A 16944-nucleotide genomic window follows, 5' to 3' on the forward strand; every position below is an offset into this window, starting at 1 on the left:
ATGTTACACATCCACTATCCTACTTCTCCTGGCATAGCTGGCAATACCTCACATTGTCACAAGGCAAACATTTTTTTTTGAAAGGAAAGAAAAAGAAGGTTTCCCATTATTTTGGAAAAGAAATAAATGAGAGAAGGAAGGATGGTTGTTTTGTTATATAGCAAAGGAGACATAAAATACAAACAAGAAGATAATGGGCCTGATTCTGTAAAGTTCGCAAAAGGTATTTATGGACAATACAGCATGCCAAAGAAAGACTCCAGCACACTTGCTGCAGACATGATTTCAGAAGACATGCTGAAGGCAGACCAAAGGATCATTAGGGAATGCGAGCATGCCAGTGTGATTCCAGAACACATTGTGTGCACACAATGCAACTGAAATGTGACAAACAGCGGGTCTATATTACAAGACTGAAAGAGCAGAACCACAAACACCTAAAGAACATAAAAACAGAACCTCAAAGTGCTGTTTGTCAGATCGCGGTACAGTGAAGATTGGAATATTTGCCATTTCCTCACTGTAGTGCGATCTTGGAGTTGGAATATTTATTTAGCAGGAGGTGTGGGGGCACAGCCCCCCCCCCCACAATAGCAAGTTCGAGGTTCTGTTTCTTTCACTCTTTAGGCATTTGGGGTTTTAATTTTTTGGTCTTTTAATATAGACCCACAAACAGCTATGCCAACTCTACTTCTGAAATTCTTGGAGCATTCATGATGGACCCAATGGATTTCACAGAATACTATGGGTTACATTGAAATCCATAGCAAAACTGAAAAAATATAGCAATTCAATCTGCTGTAATATATTGCAACAAACAGCAGTAATGCAAGCCATAAATGAGGATATGGCTGTGCGACCTAGAAGAAAAAGGCTGCAACTAAACCAGTGGTTTGACCAGAAAATAATCAACAGACACCGTCTAGACAGACAAATGATGCAGGTTATCTGTAACGTGTGCCCCACACATGTCTGTGCAGGCCCTGTGAGGAAACCCCATCTCCCTTGAAACCAAAGCATGCCTTATCCTGAGTATTCTTGCATCTAGGACATTTCAGAAACACATGGGGGATGCTGTCGGAGTATCACTGAAATCTGCCAGTCATATCCTGGCCAGATTATTGACAGCAATGTGCAGCAAGGTGGATGACTACCTACACATCCCATCTACACCCATGGAGTGGAAAACTGTAATACACTAGTTCTACAACATCACAAAATTCCCCCATGTACTCAGTGCAATAGATTGCACACACATGCCTATCAAGACAACAGTACATCCAGAAGCAATTCGATACATAAACAGAAAGGGATGGACATTTGTCAACTGCCTAGTTGTGTGTGCAGCAGATGGCAGCATAACAAGCATCATGGCAGCGCACCCTGGAAGTGTCCATGATGCTGCCATTTGGAGGGAAAGTGGACTCAGGGCTGCATTCCAGCAAGGTGAAATTCTGGAGGGACTGATTCTGGGTAAGTACAGGAACATAGCTAGGATGTAACTAAGGGATCCCCATATCAACAATATCCAGTCTGAGCAAAAGTGTTTTTACTCCCAAACAGGTGACAGGGGTTATCCACTTGAGCCATGGCTAATGACCCTGTACTGTGAACCAGCAATCCCTGGACAGGAGGCCTACAACAGACCACATGCAACAAACAGAAATACCACAGAGTGTGTGTTTGGTGTACTGAAACCTAAGTTCAGATGTCTGTACACATTCGGAGATGCACTGCAATACAAACCTAAGAAGGCAGCACAGATGATAATGGTGTGTGTCATGTTGCACAACATGTTAACCAGAGCACATAGCTATCTTCCAGCTGCAGGTGTGTATGAACTACCCCAAGAACCACAAATGTCTGAAGATTACAGTCCACAGGTATCAGAGGAGGAGTAGGAGGACATAGGGGACAGAAGTCACAGGTGTAGGTAACATAGGGTGCGACCACAAATGCAGGCCCAGGCTACATGTGAGCGTCTGACCTAGACATTTGATTCATGAAAAGCCACATGTACATATGTACACAGATTAAACATTGATGTTCAGGTGTTGCCCCACAACAGCAACACACATTACATCTAATAGGTTCATAGGTTCATACTAGGCTATCTGCCCTAGGGCATTTATAAGCCTATCCAGAGTGTGTTTGGCTTTCGCCACCCATTTTAAATTAATTTTGCTATGCCCTTTTTCGAGGTTAGTATACTGTGCCTCTGTCTAACAGTGACACAGAAGTGATACCCGGGGTAAACCTACGATCCCCCATCCACTCATCAAGATTCTTCTTGAAGAGAGTCAATGAGGGACTCTGCCTAACCAGGACTGGGATTCAAATAAGCCTAAATGATTCAAACATGAACATATGCAAATGTGTCAGAAATAAAAACATCAATTCAGGGCACAACTGACTCAGGTATGCATACACCCTAATTCTGTTTTATCACTGCATGTTCAACAATAAGGGACACATATCAGTGTTACACTTACATATCTGTACAATATCATACATAACATGAAAAAAGGAAATCATGCACAATGTCATGCAGACAGTTTTATTTCAGAAACACATATCACAGCACAGTGACATTGAAATAGTATGAGTCAACTATGTGTACTACACTGTTGAACACACTCTAATGCAGTCTTGGTCAACCTCAGTGACATTTTCCACTATGGCTTGTCGCATCACAACCATGTACAGAGACATACTACCCTGTTTTCTCCACAGAAGAGATGGATGAAGGGTATGTCACCATATTCAGTTGAAGGAGCATTAATTTGAGTTTAAGGCCTTGTGATTGGTGGGACCTCAGCAAATATGCCATCAGTTGACATCTGTGCAGGTTGGACCACAGACAGGTATTCCCAATGGCAAATGGTGGTTGAGCAGACATGTGGGCTGCCTCTCATGGGTTGCAATCTTTTGTGCATAGTCATGGAACACCGAATCCTGTTAGTAGTACAACACTGCTACGTACAATACAGGCCAGGTTTTCCACTGACTGTACTACAGCTAGCAGACTGTCATTTTGAGCAGCCTGTGTAGCTATAATCTCACAATGTCTGCTCTCTCATCCTTCATGCATGACACGTAGCTGGTGCGCCACACAATCTGCGGCATGGACAAGTGCGTGGGGATAACTGTGCCCATTCATTTGCCTGGAGGAGGTGGAACACACTCTCTGTCACTTGGCCATGTCCAACATCTGCTCACCTATGTCTATGGTCATTACCCATGTCTGGTTATTTTGTGGATCTGCCAGCAGCAGTGTTCTCACCTGTGGTGTGTTGATTAACAGCCTCATCCTGTTCAAAACCACTGTGTCATTATCCTCTGAATTTGTAGACAATTGAGCCTCCACATCTGAGGATACATCTGTTGCAACATCTGTGTCAACTTCATGAATGAACTCTCCAAAACACTCAATGTCATCTGTGTTAGGAGGCCATACTACTATGCTGAGATACATCATGAACAACATCATGGGCACTGGATGGTCTGTTGTATAGTAGACAGTTGATGCATTACAAGATACAAAGACACAGATCAGGACAATGTGCCTACAGCACATGATGAATATAAAACACAAGTGGCATATATTTTTCAGTGTAGTGTTACAAATAATACTGACTTAACTTTTAGTCTAATGTATGTATGTTTCACAGAATGTATGCACCATAACTACCTAATCTATTAACATGGCCAACATACGTGACATATGTGATGCATAAAAACATGGCAGGATACCTTGCAAACACTCATGGGATATTCTTGTTGATCCAGTGTGCTGAACTTCAACAGATGTAGAGAAAAAAGACATTACATATCATACATTCACAATATTTACCAGTTAAACATAATTAAAAAAGACCGAATGTGTGACATACACATACCACTCATATGCACACTTGAGGAATCCTACTGTGTGGAGGTCATGGTTTGTACTGTGGATACTGCAGTGAGAAATAAAGGGAAAGGCAGCACAGTAATGTAGTTATCTAAACTAATACTGACAACATTACATATATAACACAGTAATATGGGCTGCAAATGCTCACGTGATGGACACTGCAACTGTACACCAGAAGGGCCTGTATTGACAAAGGTTGACAAAGTACTCAGTCATCATGTGTGCTTAACATAGCTGAAAACTCTGACAATGTCACTGTAACATACCTGGTCTTTCTGGACTTGATAATAATGCATGGCTTGCTCTTCCACTGGATGTACCTGTTGTGTTCAAGGTTATGGAAACAGCAATGTAACAGTAAACAGCAGTGCCATTACATGAGGTGTGGGCATGAACAAGGTAGTGTGCACACCAACAGTATAGAGACATTCACCTGCTGTTCCCTGCTATAGGCCCGAAGCAGATGGACCTGTGAATATTAATGCAATAAACATTGCAACTGCAGTTTGCACTGCTCCATCTGTAACTCAGATCTACCAATACATATAATTATACTTATGTTCATTGTCCTCACATTGTGTGGAAGTTTGTTCATGGTTTAATTCTGCTCCTGTAAATCAAACTCAGGAATACAAGAATGTGCCTGCTTAAGCAATATGCAGTGAGTGTTAAAATACTCATCCATTTACTGAATATAGATACACACATGTCTGTCCTGGAACCCCTGCTTAAATCCAACCACCATGGATTCATCAATCCCATTTTGCTCTATACAGTGAGGCCAGAAAAACTGTGATGTCATCAAGGGGGGTCAGTGGTGGTCCACCACTGGTGGCACCCCTTGGCCTCTCATAATGTGACTCTGTTGGCTGCACAAAGAATCATGTCTGAGCAGCGACATCTGCAAACCTCATGGGATCCATTGTTGCCTTCAACAGCATTGATCTTGTCAATAAGGACTGTCCATATTTATTTTCTCCACACAGTATACCCTGAACAGCCTAGGAGTCTCTTTCCATGTTGGTGGAGAACATCAGTGATGATGTCATTTCCCGGTGGGAAAGTTGTCACCCCTAGGACATTTGGCCATCTGAAAAACATTGTTATGCACATGATAATAATCATGGTTAAGCTCATTTATGCATTTGAGTCAATATACAGTATATGTTAAAATAAACAGTATGCATTCCTGTGTAATGCAAACATCTGTATAACACTGTCAGTGAGAAATGCTGACAAGACATGTGAAATGTATCAACAGTGGTGTTATACAACATCTGTAAAAACAACACAACTTGTGATATCTTTATACATGGTGACTGGGATTAGAACTCCTGATATTGCATATATGTTGAATACACTTCCAAAGACAACAGCATCTTGTCACCACAGTCTGCTTGCATGTCACAACACAATACTAAATCACTTAACAATTAAACAGCTTACAGAATGTGGTATAATACCTTTGTGTTCATTGTAAACTGACAGTACTGATAACACCTTTGTTATGAAGCATCATTGAAGAAATATCTGTAACACTGTTTTAGGAGTCATGATTTAATAAATACCTTTAACATCAACATTACATGGACGGCCGCGGTGGTGCAGCGGTTAGTGTTGCCACCTCGCAGAAAGAGGTTCTTCGGTTCGATCCTCGGCTGGCGTGCCTTCTGTGTGGAGTCTGCATGTCCTCCCTGTGGTCACGTGGGTTTCCTCCAGGTGCTCCTGTTTCCTCCCACATCCCAAAGACATGCTGTAGATGGATTGGACACTCTAAATTGGCCCTAGGTGTGAGTGCTTGCATGTGTGTGCCTTCTGTAGAAGGTTGGGTGCCTGGCTGGCAACTTGGCACCGTAAAACTGCACTGCCAATCATGAGCGTACAGGTGAGCCACTGTGGTGACCCCTAACCAGGAGAAAGCCAGAAGAAGAAGAAGAACATCAACATTACATACTAGATAAGGATATTGTCATAATCTGTAGGTTTCTGTAGTTGGATCACAGAGTGCAAGGAATTACCAGTGAGAATTGCAAATGATCCATAAATCCTCCTTCATATACTGCTATCATTTGCATTGGAAGTCTGTCTTTACAACTGCATATGGCACTGAAGTAAACAATTAAGAAGAACAACATCTGTATGCTTAAATTTCAAGATAACATCACTCTAGGAACTTATAACAACTTCTATAAAACTTAACATTTGGATTAAATATGACTTTAAACATGTACCCTTTGAAATTATTAACTTTAACAGATGTACTAATTACCACTACAGAAATTCCACCAGTTGCCAATGTACCTCTCACTCAGATGTACAGAATCCAGCTTTAAGTACCATTTACACCATACCTAATTAATGAGGTTAAGTAAAATTCGGGTTTTGTGAATCCCATTCATGCATATCCATGTAAAATGCCATTATGCACCAAAAAAAGGTGTCTTGTGTAAACAAACAATAGGTATTAATAAATGGTGCCATATGTAGCGTGTGCCCTTAACTTATTTATTTATTTATTTATTGACATTTGTTAACCATGTTGGTCCAGCTGGGTTTTTGGCCCATTTTCAGTGGAGACCCGAGGAGAAAAGCTCCAGTACAGATATATACAGACATAGAAAGCTAACAATTTCAATAGACATATGATGAGATATGAAAAAACAAAAAGAAGAAAAAAAATAATAATACAAGAACACTATAGATACAGGTGAAAACATGCAAACGATTTACATTATGTAAACTATGTTTACAGATTAGAGATTTTGTACATATTTACATGCAGATTAAGTGCTCAAATGAGAAGAGTGTAGTTCAGTTTGTAACCCTTAGTTGAGGGATCACATTTTTGAGATGATGGAGAAAAGTGAGGAGGGGGTAGCCCTTGGAGGGAGAAATGAGGTTAGGTTGGTGCTGTGCAAGGGCAGATTCTGGTGTTGAGCAGATGGAGTTTTAGTTTCTCCTTAGAGTGTGCTGGGTGAATGGTGGAGCTTATTTCGCGAGGAAGTTTGTTCCAGTTTTGGGCTATTCAGTATTTATATAAGAGTTTGCCTACTGCTTTTTTTGGCTGGTAGGTGTTAAGAAGTTGCTGTTTAGAGGTACAGAGAGTGCGAGAAGGTGTGTAGAAATGAGGGAAGAAAGAGCTGGGCACGATGAAGGTTTGTAGAGAATGAAATGTAGCATTTGTAATTGTGAAAGTAACAAAGTGTGGGGGAATTCTAGCCATTGTAGGGATGTGAGGGGTAGACAGTGGTGGGATTTGTAAGGAGAGTCTGTTATGAATCTAGCTATCTTATGATAAGTTTGTTGGAGTTTGTTTAAAGTTGTAGCTTGGATATTGGTGAAAAATAGGGGCAGCATACAGAAGGGAGGGTAGGAGGAAGGCTTGAGCAAGGGAGAGTCTAGCATTTGCAGTTAAAAATTTCTTGTTACAATAGAGCAATCCAAGTTTCTGGTTAGTCTTTTTTATACATTGGAGGAGGTGTATATTAAATTTGAGTTCATCATCTATGATGACTCCTAAAAGTTTAGTATGAGCATCAGGTTTAATAATTGTGTTATTTGAGGAGGTGATATAGAAGGAAGATTTGTGGTGAGTATGTGACCAGGGGAGGAATAGTAGGAGTTTGTTTTTTGGGGCTTAAGGATGTGGAGGTTTTTAAAGAGCCACTGTTCAGTAGATGAATAAGTGTGTTGAGAGATAGTATGGAGCTCAGAGATGTTGTCAGAGATGGAGATGAGGGTAGAATCATCTGCATATTGGATGAGGGAGGCTTATTTGCATGATGTGTGTAGGTCATTAGTGAAGATGTTAATGAGGAGAGGACCTAAGATGGAGCCTTGGGGTACTCCTGTTGTGACAGATAGGAATGGAGAAGTGGAGGAGAGCCATTTGACAGACTGCTGCCTGAAGGATAAGTAACTGGAGAACCAGTAAAGGGTAGAAGCAGATAGATTGAGACTAGCAAGTTTAGGTAGCAGCAGGGGATGGGAGACAGTATCAAAAGCTTTGGAGAGGTCAAGGAAGAGACATGAGATAAGTTTATTATTATCTAGGGCTTCTGCAATGGTATTGGTAAAGGATAGGAGGGCAGTACTTGTACTATGGTGGAAACGAAAACCGTGTTGGGTAGGGGTGGGAAGATTTTGTTGGAGTAGGTATTTTAGCAGTTGTGAGTGGATACATTTTTCAAGTATTTTGGAGAGGGGGGCTAGGATGGCTATGGGACGGATAATTAGATGGGTCAGTGGAGTTACCCCCTTTGTGTAGGGGAATAGTGAAAAAGAATTACCAGAGGGTAGGTACTGTAGATTCCTGAATGGACCTATTAATTAAGATAGACACTGGGTAAGCTATAGAGTCAGCAGCTAGTTTGAGGAAAGTGGGGGGTAGATTATCTGCAGATGGTGAGCAGGGTTTGAGCTTAAGTAGAAGAGATTGGATATAGGAAGTAGGAACAGGCTGTAGGGAGAAGGGATTATTGCTGGGTGGGTAGGAGGGGATGTGTTGAGGAGTAGTATTGCCAGTAGTGGGTAAGAGTGACTGAATAGTATCAATAAAGTATTTATTGAGCAAGGTAGCTGTATCTAGAGGGGATGTGTCTGAGTAGGGGGAGGGGTTTGAGGGGCATCCAGGAGAAATAATTCTTTTAATGGTTGATCAGAATTTCTGAGGGTTGGTTTTGCTATCAAATGGAGTAGAGTTAAAGAAGGACTTTTTGTCAAAATTGGTTTGTTTCTTGGTTAGGTTCCTGAGATGTCTATACTTGTGGAGCAGGGATAATTCTTTAGTTTTCCTCCAGGCTTTCCACGTTTTATCTCTTTGGAGCATAAGGGATTTAGTCTCTTTGAAAAGCCAAGGAGCATAGTTAACTTTTATTCTAACCTTTCTAGAGGGAGCGAGTGAGTTGAGGGTATTTACAAAGATACTGTTGAAATTATTTACTGCGTCATTTAAGGGAATTTGTTTCAGGAAAGTCCAGTCAGTGGAAGAGAGAATTGTGTTGAATTGAGTTGAGTCAAAGTATGAGAGTTTGCGGCAGTATCTATAGCGGTTAGATTTGGGAGGTTGAGAGCTGTATTCAAGGACAAGAGTGGGTAGGTAGTCACTTAGTTGATCTGGTAGGGTAGTGGGGATGTGGTATAGCTTAGGGGTGTTGGTGAGTATCCAGTCAATTATAGAGCTAGAAGAGGTGTTTTTATGGATTTGGGTGGGAGAAGTTATTAGTTGATGGTAGCCGTGGAGATTAATACTGTTTTGTGGAGAGTCAGTTTTAAGTTTTATCCAGTCTAGGTTGACATTTCTTAAGATAAGCATTTCATAGGGTATATTGTGAGTGAACCAGGAAAGGATTTTCCTCAAGGATTGGCAAGTTTTTTCCAGGAGGGATGTAGATGGAGGCAATAGCTAATTTTTTTGTGTGAATTGAGGTGACAGTTAGCAATAATGAGTTCAGCTGGTTGAAAGTCAGGGATGGGGGCAGTAAAAGGTGTGAGGTTGAGGCTATTACTGTGTAGGATGGCTACATTACCCCCATTTTTGTGCAGTCTGTCTGTTATATCCTGGTGGGAGGATTTCATTGTTAGAGATGTGTGGCTTAAGCCAGGTTTCAGATAGGCAGAGGATGTGAGGGGTTGTATGGGCTATCCAGGCATGGAACTCAGTAATTTTGTTTGTTAGGCTTTGAATATTAAGAGAGTAAATAGCAAGGTGTTTAGATGTGGGTGATATATGTATGTTAGAATGATGGTGGACAGAGGCAGTATGAGTAGAGGGGGAGGAAAAGGATAAGGGAGAGGTGTGTTGTGTTGAGGAGGGGGAGGGGCCAGGGTTAGGTTGGATGTCCCCAGATAAAAGTAAGTTATTTCTGTATAGGGAGAGTAAAGTGATAGGTAGATCTAATTTATAGAACTTGTGTTTAGATGCATGGGAAGGAAGAAGCATTTTTAGTCTGGTCGGTTTGTGGAGCCATGTGTAGGGGAGTTTAAATAGGGCTGGGGAGATAGAAAAGAAAGAAGGTGAGGGTAATGTGTCAAGGGGTGAAAGAGGTGGAAGAGTACGGCAGTGGGGAAGGAAGGTGGATGTGGTATGAGGTTATGTTAGTTAGAAGAAAGAGAAAAGAGGCAGGGATGATTAGGTAGTGCATTATAAATCTGGCTAAGGGGGAAGGAGGATAGATTTTAGGAAAGAGAAAGTGAGTGTGTAGAGATTTTAATAGGAGACATAGAGCATGAATGGAGGAAAGGGTGGGGATAGGAAGTGAGACAATTACAGGTAAGACAGGAAGTTCCTTGTTAGAGGGTGGTGAGGGAGGAAGGGGAGGGAATTAATGGTATAAAGGAAATTGTAATGGGGTGGGTGGGAATGGGGTTAGGGTAGGGGATCAAAGTGAGCCCGAGCATAGCAGGGCTAATACCCAGGTTGTTAAATAGCCCAGGAAACAATCAGTAAGGAGGAGAGAAAAAAGAAAAGAACTAGTTAGAGAGTGAAAAGATAGAAGGGAAGCAAAGAAAGGACAGACAGACACAAGGATTAAGTACAGATGGCACTTTCAGGAGAATGCTAGCCTCAGTTGCACTGATAGGATTGTATTAGAGGAAAAATACTTGTGTTGGAGAGTAAAAGTTAGCAGTTGTGTGGGGCTTGAATGAGAAGAGAGGTGTTTACAAGCAGCAAGAGTAGGGCAAAGACCATGAGTAGGGAGCAGGAGAGTGGAGAGTAGCAAGAGAAAAGCAACAGACTATGGAGCAGGGCAGGACTGTAGACAATGTAAAGTGAGAGAGACAACAGGAGATGTAGTCAAGAGTGAGATATGGGGAACATAAGTGGGTACAGAAAAGTGAGAGGAGTGGGGGTAGTTAAGGAGGAGAAAGATTGGGGCTGCTGACATCCTCTCATGCAGCACACATGTAGAAAACACTGTTTTTCCTAGAACATTACATCAGTGCCACTTTCAAATATTGATTCTGATACCATTATTGATCAGACCATTGCTAACTGCAAACTGAGTGGTAATTAGAGAGCATTTATCTATTTCTCTTTTTCATATTTGAATGAATTGAAAATCATGATGGTGACTTTGAGGAGGCTACAATATGCCCATGCACCCAACTAGACAGAGTAGGAGACAACCCAGATGTTGACAGACTAAGTTAGACTGGAGCAGAGGATGAGAGCCAGGTCTAGGAACTTCACTATGATTAATGTCTGGAACTGGATCATGAGGGAGCACCAACACAGGAAACGGATCTGCACTGGAGTGCAGGTTCATCATCACTATGGAGAACTGCATCAGAGGGATGCAGCCAAGCTTCGAAGAAGGGTTGATGAGGTGCAGAAGCAGCCCCTAGATCCCTACAATAAGAACCAATATTCTACATATTCCTTAGTATTCCTATGGATTTTGCAGATATTTATATTTGACCTCTATATGTCATATACATTTTGTTATAAACATGTTTTAGCTGCTGTGTGAAATAGCTCATGGGGATATTTCAGTGGACTTTGTACTCACTACTCACTGTCCTCTTGACTATGGGTTTGATACCCATGTTGTTATTTTATCTAATAATTCATTAATAACAGTGACTATGTCCTTTGAAGCTATGTTTCACAACATTTAAATACCTAATTTTACATAGCCAGTGTTCCCGTGCATCACTAAGGCCTATAGCACCTAAGCCATGGATGACTCCACATTTCATAGTTTTCTTTTGTAGTCCCACTATTTAATCCATATATATATATATATATATATATATATATATATATATATATATATATATATATATATATATATATATATATATATATATATATATATATATATATATATATATATATATATATATATATATATATATATATATATATATATATATATATATATATATATATATATATATATATATATATATATATATATATATAGATAGATAGATATATAGATATATATATATATATATATATATATATATATATATATATATATATATATATCCATCATATAGATGTTTTATAACCGTGTTTAAGCTACTGTGGAAAGTAGCTTGTGTGGATAATTCAGTGGACTTTGTAATTACTGCCCTCTTGACTATGGTTTCGATTTCCATGTTATTTTATTGAATAATTAAATAATAACCATAACTATGCTCTTTGAAGATGTACATATATTTTACTACATCTAACTACATAATTTCACATTGTCACTGTCATTATGTATCACTGATGCCTATAGAACCCAGGCTGCGGATAACTCTTCATTTTGTAGTTTTCCATTATTCTTTCACTGTATCACCTATTGGGACATTACAAGGTGGAAGACATACACATATATAACTTGCATCATTCTTCCTACACAGGTACATAAACACGTTTAAGTAATGTACAAATTAATGCCTGCAATATTGGATAAACCTATTTGGTTACATATGTGTTGATAGTTATTATGCTCTTACTACAAGAAGTGTTAAAACTGTATGCATTTTCTGTATTCTGCCTTTCATCGCAGGATTTGTAAGAAACAGTGGAAACAAACAATGATAATTTATTTGCTTTAATCTTAAACCTTACTAATAAGGTTTCTGAGTTGCAGGAGACTGTTAACAAAATACAAAAAACTAATAGTCCGATGGGTATAGAAAGGAGCGGAAACCAACTAGGGACTGATGTTGATGGTGCATTTGCTGTTTCTCGAAGCCAGAGTCAGCAACAGCGACAGCATCCTCGGAGTGCTGAAAATCAAGCTGTGCCTTCCACAAGTGTGGGACAAACTGTTTTTAGAAATAAAAGTCCTGTAAATAATGGAATACATGATCGTTTGAGAGATTGGTCAAAAAAAGAATGTGGTTTGTTTCCTTCTTCGTTCGAAAATGGCGTGACAAGCATGGATAATAGGTTAGTGACTTTACAAATAAAAATGAACAAGGTATGAGCACTACAGTGCGGTAACGCTTATTTAAAGGAAAGTGTGGCTAAAGGGAGGGTTCCTAAGGGGCTTTGTGCCTTTAGGTTCCCGAATGGAATTAAGAAAGGCCAGGAGGAATGTGATGAACTTTTGAAAATGTTTGACAGACATGGCCTTGAATTGATGGATTTTATTTTAAAAATAAATAACAAAAGAATTGAAGAATTGTTTAGAAATATTGATGAAATTAATAATTTATAGTGAATGATTTTAATTTTAACCAGTACTCATTTAGGTATAATATTATATTTGATAAAGTTGAAAATGAAGTATGTAATAATAAAGTACAGGTCACCGCTGAATTATTCTTTGTAGAATCTCCTTTATTAAAAGTAAGCGCTTTTGGAATAATCCTTCATCAGACATAATGCAAAGTAACAAAATCAGCCATATTTAAAACACAGATCATCCAATCACTTACTCCTAAAAGCCCGCCTTTTTTGTAAAGCAGGTTTAATTGGTAAAACATCGTTAAGACCAGGTGGTCTATGTGCTCTTAAATCTACTATCCACTTGGATTCAGCTAATGCTGTTCTCTGCTGAATGTCCCCCCCCTCTCATTAGTGGCAATATTTACAATGCATCTGAACTTAAAAGTGTGTGTGGGATTAATCTCTATATGTCTGAATAAAGCATTGCTCGCTTGACATGTTCTAATATTACTAATGTGCTGTAAAATCCGAACCTTCAGCATGTTATTTGTCATACCTACATAAAAACTTTCACATTGTTCACAATTGGCCATATATACTAAGTGTTTTGTCCTGCAAGTAGCCCTCCCTTTAAATATGAAAGTTTGTATCTTATCAGGATGTTTAAATTCAGTGTCACTATTAATATATTGACAAGCCTTGCAGTTACCACAGGGATATGTACCTGCTCTAATATCTATTGTAGGTCTCTTATTCAAATATGTCTCCTTACATAACAGGTCCTTGAGATTGTTGTTTCTCCTATAATTAAACATAGGACGTTCTGCCACTACGTCCTTAAGACTAATATCACTTCTTAGGATATTCCAATTGTTCTGAACTATATTACATATGTCTTTAATATTACTACCATACGTTAAAAGTATTTTAGGTTGTTCCTTCCTGCTACTACATAATCCTGTATCTATTTGTCTGCCAATAACAGGACCTTGCATCCATGGCCTATTCTTTGTCTTCCTATGTAATACATTGTTACTAACCACCTTACTAACCATATTCCTCTCATAACCCCTATCCAAAAAATGTCCACTCAGCCTAGAAAGTTCCTCATCACAGCAAGTATCTTCAGAACATACCCTAGATATCCTACCCACTTGGCTCTTGACAATATTGGGAAAGATATGCCTCGGGTGCATGCTGTCATAGGATAACAATGCATTTTGCCAACATTGTTTCCTGTACAATTTCGAGGTGAAACCAAGGTTACTCTGTTCCACACAAACATCCAGGAACTCTATCTGAGTAAAAGAAGTTTTGGCACTAAAGGTCAAAAATGTGGTGGTGGTGTGGAGAAAGGCTAAAAAGCTCTCAAAGGTAGAAGTGTCCCCATCCCACAAAATAAAAACGTCATCCACAAATCTGACATACAAAACTATGTACTTATTCCATTCCTCATTATTAAGAATTTCCTTGGTTTCCCATTTGGACATAACCAAATTTGCATATGTATTAGCACAGGGGGTGCCCATAGCTACCCCTGTGCTTGTCTGTATATGGACCCTGGTCCTATAAAGACATTGTTGTTCAATACCAAAGCTAGTAAATTCTCCACAACCAGTCGCTTATGCTCAGTTGCTCCCAATCTACTTATTACTTCACCCACTGCTGTTATCCCATATTGTTGTTCAATAACAGTAAACAAACTGTTGACATCCAGTGTAGCCATCAATAATCCACCATGTTTGAACTTGGTGGCCGCAGCTAATAGCCCCAAGAAATGCTCTGTGTCTCTTAGAATGTTATCTATCTGTTCTAAATATGGTTTAAGTATAAACTCCAACCATATAGAAATATTCTCAGTGACCCACCCTCTCCCCGAAACAATGGGTCTGAGTGGTGGGTCTGTCAATGATTTATGTATTTTGGGCATGGCCTTGAATACAGGCGTAACTGGTTTATCTACCTTGAGGAACTCATAGACTTCATGTTCTAACAAACCCCTCTCTAATAAATTGTTTAACTGGCTATGTACATTATCTATAATCATTCTAACTTGTAAAGGGTTGATGGGTACATATGCTCCATCTAAAGTCAGTGTGTCTAACAATTTCCTTTCATACCAACATGTATCTAATACAATGATGGCTCCCCCCTTATCAGCCATCTTAATGGTGATTTCTTTCTTGTCCATAAGGCCATGTAAAGCAGTCCTTTGTGTCAGTGTAAGATTATAATATCTATTAGCACTTCTCTCCTCAAAATATTTGAAAAGGTCATTCTCACAAGCGTTCATGAACAAGTTAAGTGTTGGTGTAAAATTGGGAGCAAATGTGCTAGGGGTCCTAGGACCTATGGCTCCATGGGTTTGGTTATTAAAAATCAATTTTAACATCACGCTCCTACAGAACAACATCAAGTCAAATATAATATCGCTATATATATACACTTATTGCTAGGAACAAAGGTCAAGCCCTTGTTTAAAATCTCTAGCTCATCGGTACTCAACACATATTGAGATAAATTATATACAATGCCATCAGACATACTGTTAGTCAATGTAGAGTCCTCCAACGCTTGTCTGCGTTTCTGTCCTCGCTTAGGGACCTCTTGCCTGCTCCTTTCCTCCGCACTGGTGCCGGTAGATTCCCCAAAAAATGTAGAGCCCCTGCATATGTTTTGGGCCAGGCCCCTGTATCATTGTGGTGAATATTCTCATTTGCTGTCACCACTGTGGAGCTAGAAAGGCCCCCTGGAATCCATATAAGTTCTTCCGGCTGTGGAATACGTGTTTCGCTGTTAGGAGAAACACTGTTGGAATGCGAAGCCAGGATATCGTTATTGCGGGCTTTTAGGAGTAAGTGATTGGATGATCTGTGTTTTAAATATGGCTGCTTTTGTTACTTTGCATTATGTCTGATGAAGGATTATTCCGAAAGCGCTTACTTTTAATAAAGGGGATTCTACAAAGAATAATTCAGCGGTGACCTGTACTTTATTTTTCATATTTATTTGGTTTGGTACAACAGGTCTTTAGCATAACTTGTTATTTTTGCTTGTGAAGTATGTAATAATATAGACAGAAAAAAGAAAAAATTACTAAGAGATGAATATGATTATAAACATGGGTTGGCATATCCTTTACCTAAAGCATATTTAGACACTGTTAGTGAAAGTAATAATGAGTCTGCAGCTATGGGTGGTATGAATCAAAATGTTAATAATAAACAGATTAGTAATTTGAACTCGTATGACACTGAATTCCCACCATTAAGAAGGTCAGAAAGGATTTTTAATAAAAATCAAGGAAGATTAGAAAAATCTGATTTTTTAGGGGACGGGGGGGAGGTGAGATTTCGATACAATTATCGAAACCCAATGAACCGACGAAAGAACAGTTACGAATAATTGAGGGGGCAAATGTGAACAACCCATATAAAGACATTATTTCTGATGATGGATTAGTATTTTTCTACAAAGGGTTTAAGATTTATAATTATGCCGGATTAGAGCTGAGTAAAGGATTGTTTCATTTATTAATGAGAGGGTTAAAATTTGGTCCAACGGTTAGAGAAGATGTTAATAAAACCTTAATAGAACTGAAAATATTTGTTAGGAAATTAAATTTTAAGGTTTTAAACAGAGATAGTAATGAAGGAAATACACATAAGAAAAAGAATATGATAAAGAAAAAAAGTTGTTATAACCCCCCGTTACTACCTATCCTAAGTTCCTTTGAAAGTGTATGTTCTCAGGAAATATACAAAAAGCTTAATGAACATAAAAGGAGAGTTTTTAATTTGACTAAGGACGAAAAGGTATTGTTAGAGGAAATAAGATGTGATGATAAAGTTAGATATATGAAGCCTGATAAGGGAGGGGGAATGGTAATAGTTAATAATGTGGACTATCATAA

Source organism: Protopterus annectens, chromosome 3.part1 (genome assembly GCF_019279795.1).
Source record: "Protopterus annectens isolate FY-2018-M chromosome 3.part1, PAN1.0, whole genome shotgun sequence".
Lineage (NCBI taxonomy): Eukaryota > Metazoa > Chordata > Ceratodontiformes > Protopteridae > Protopterus > Protopterus annectens.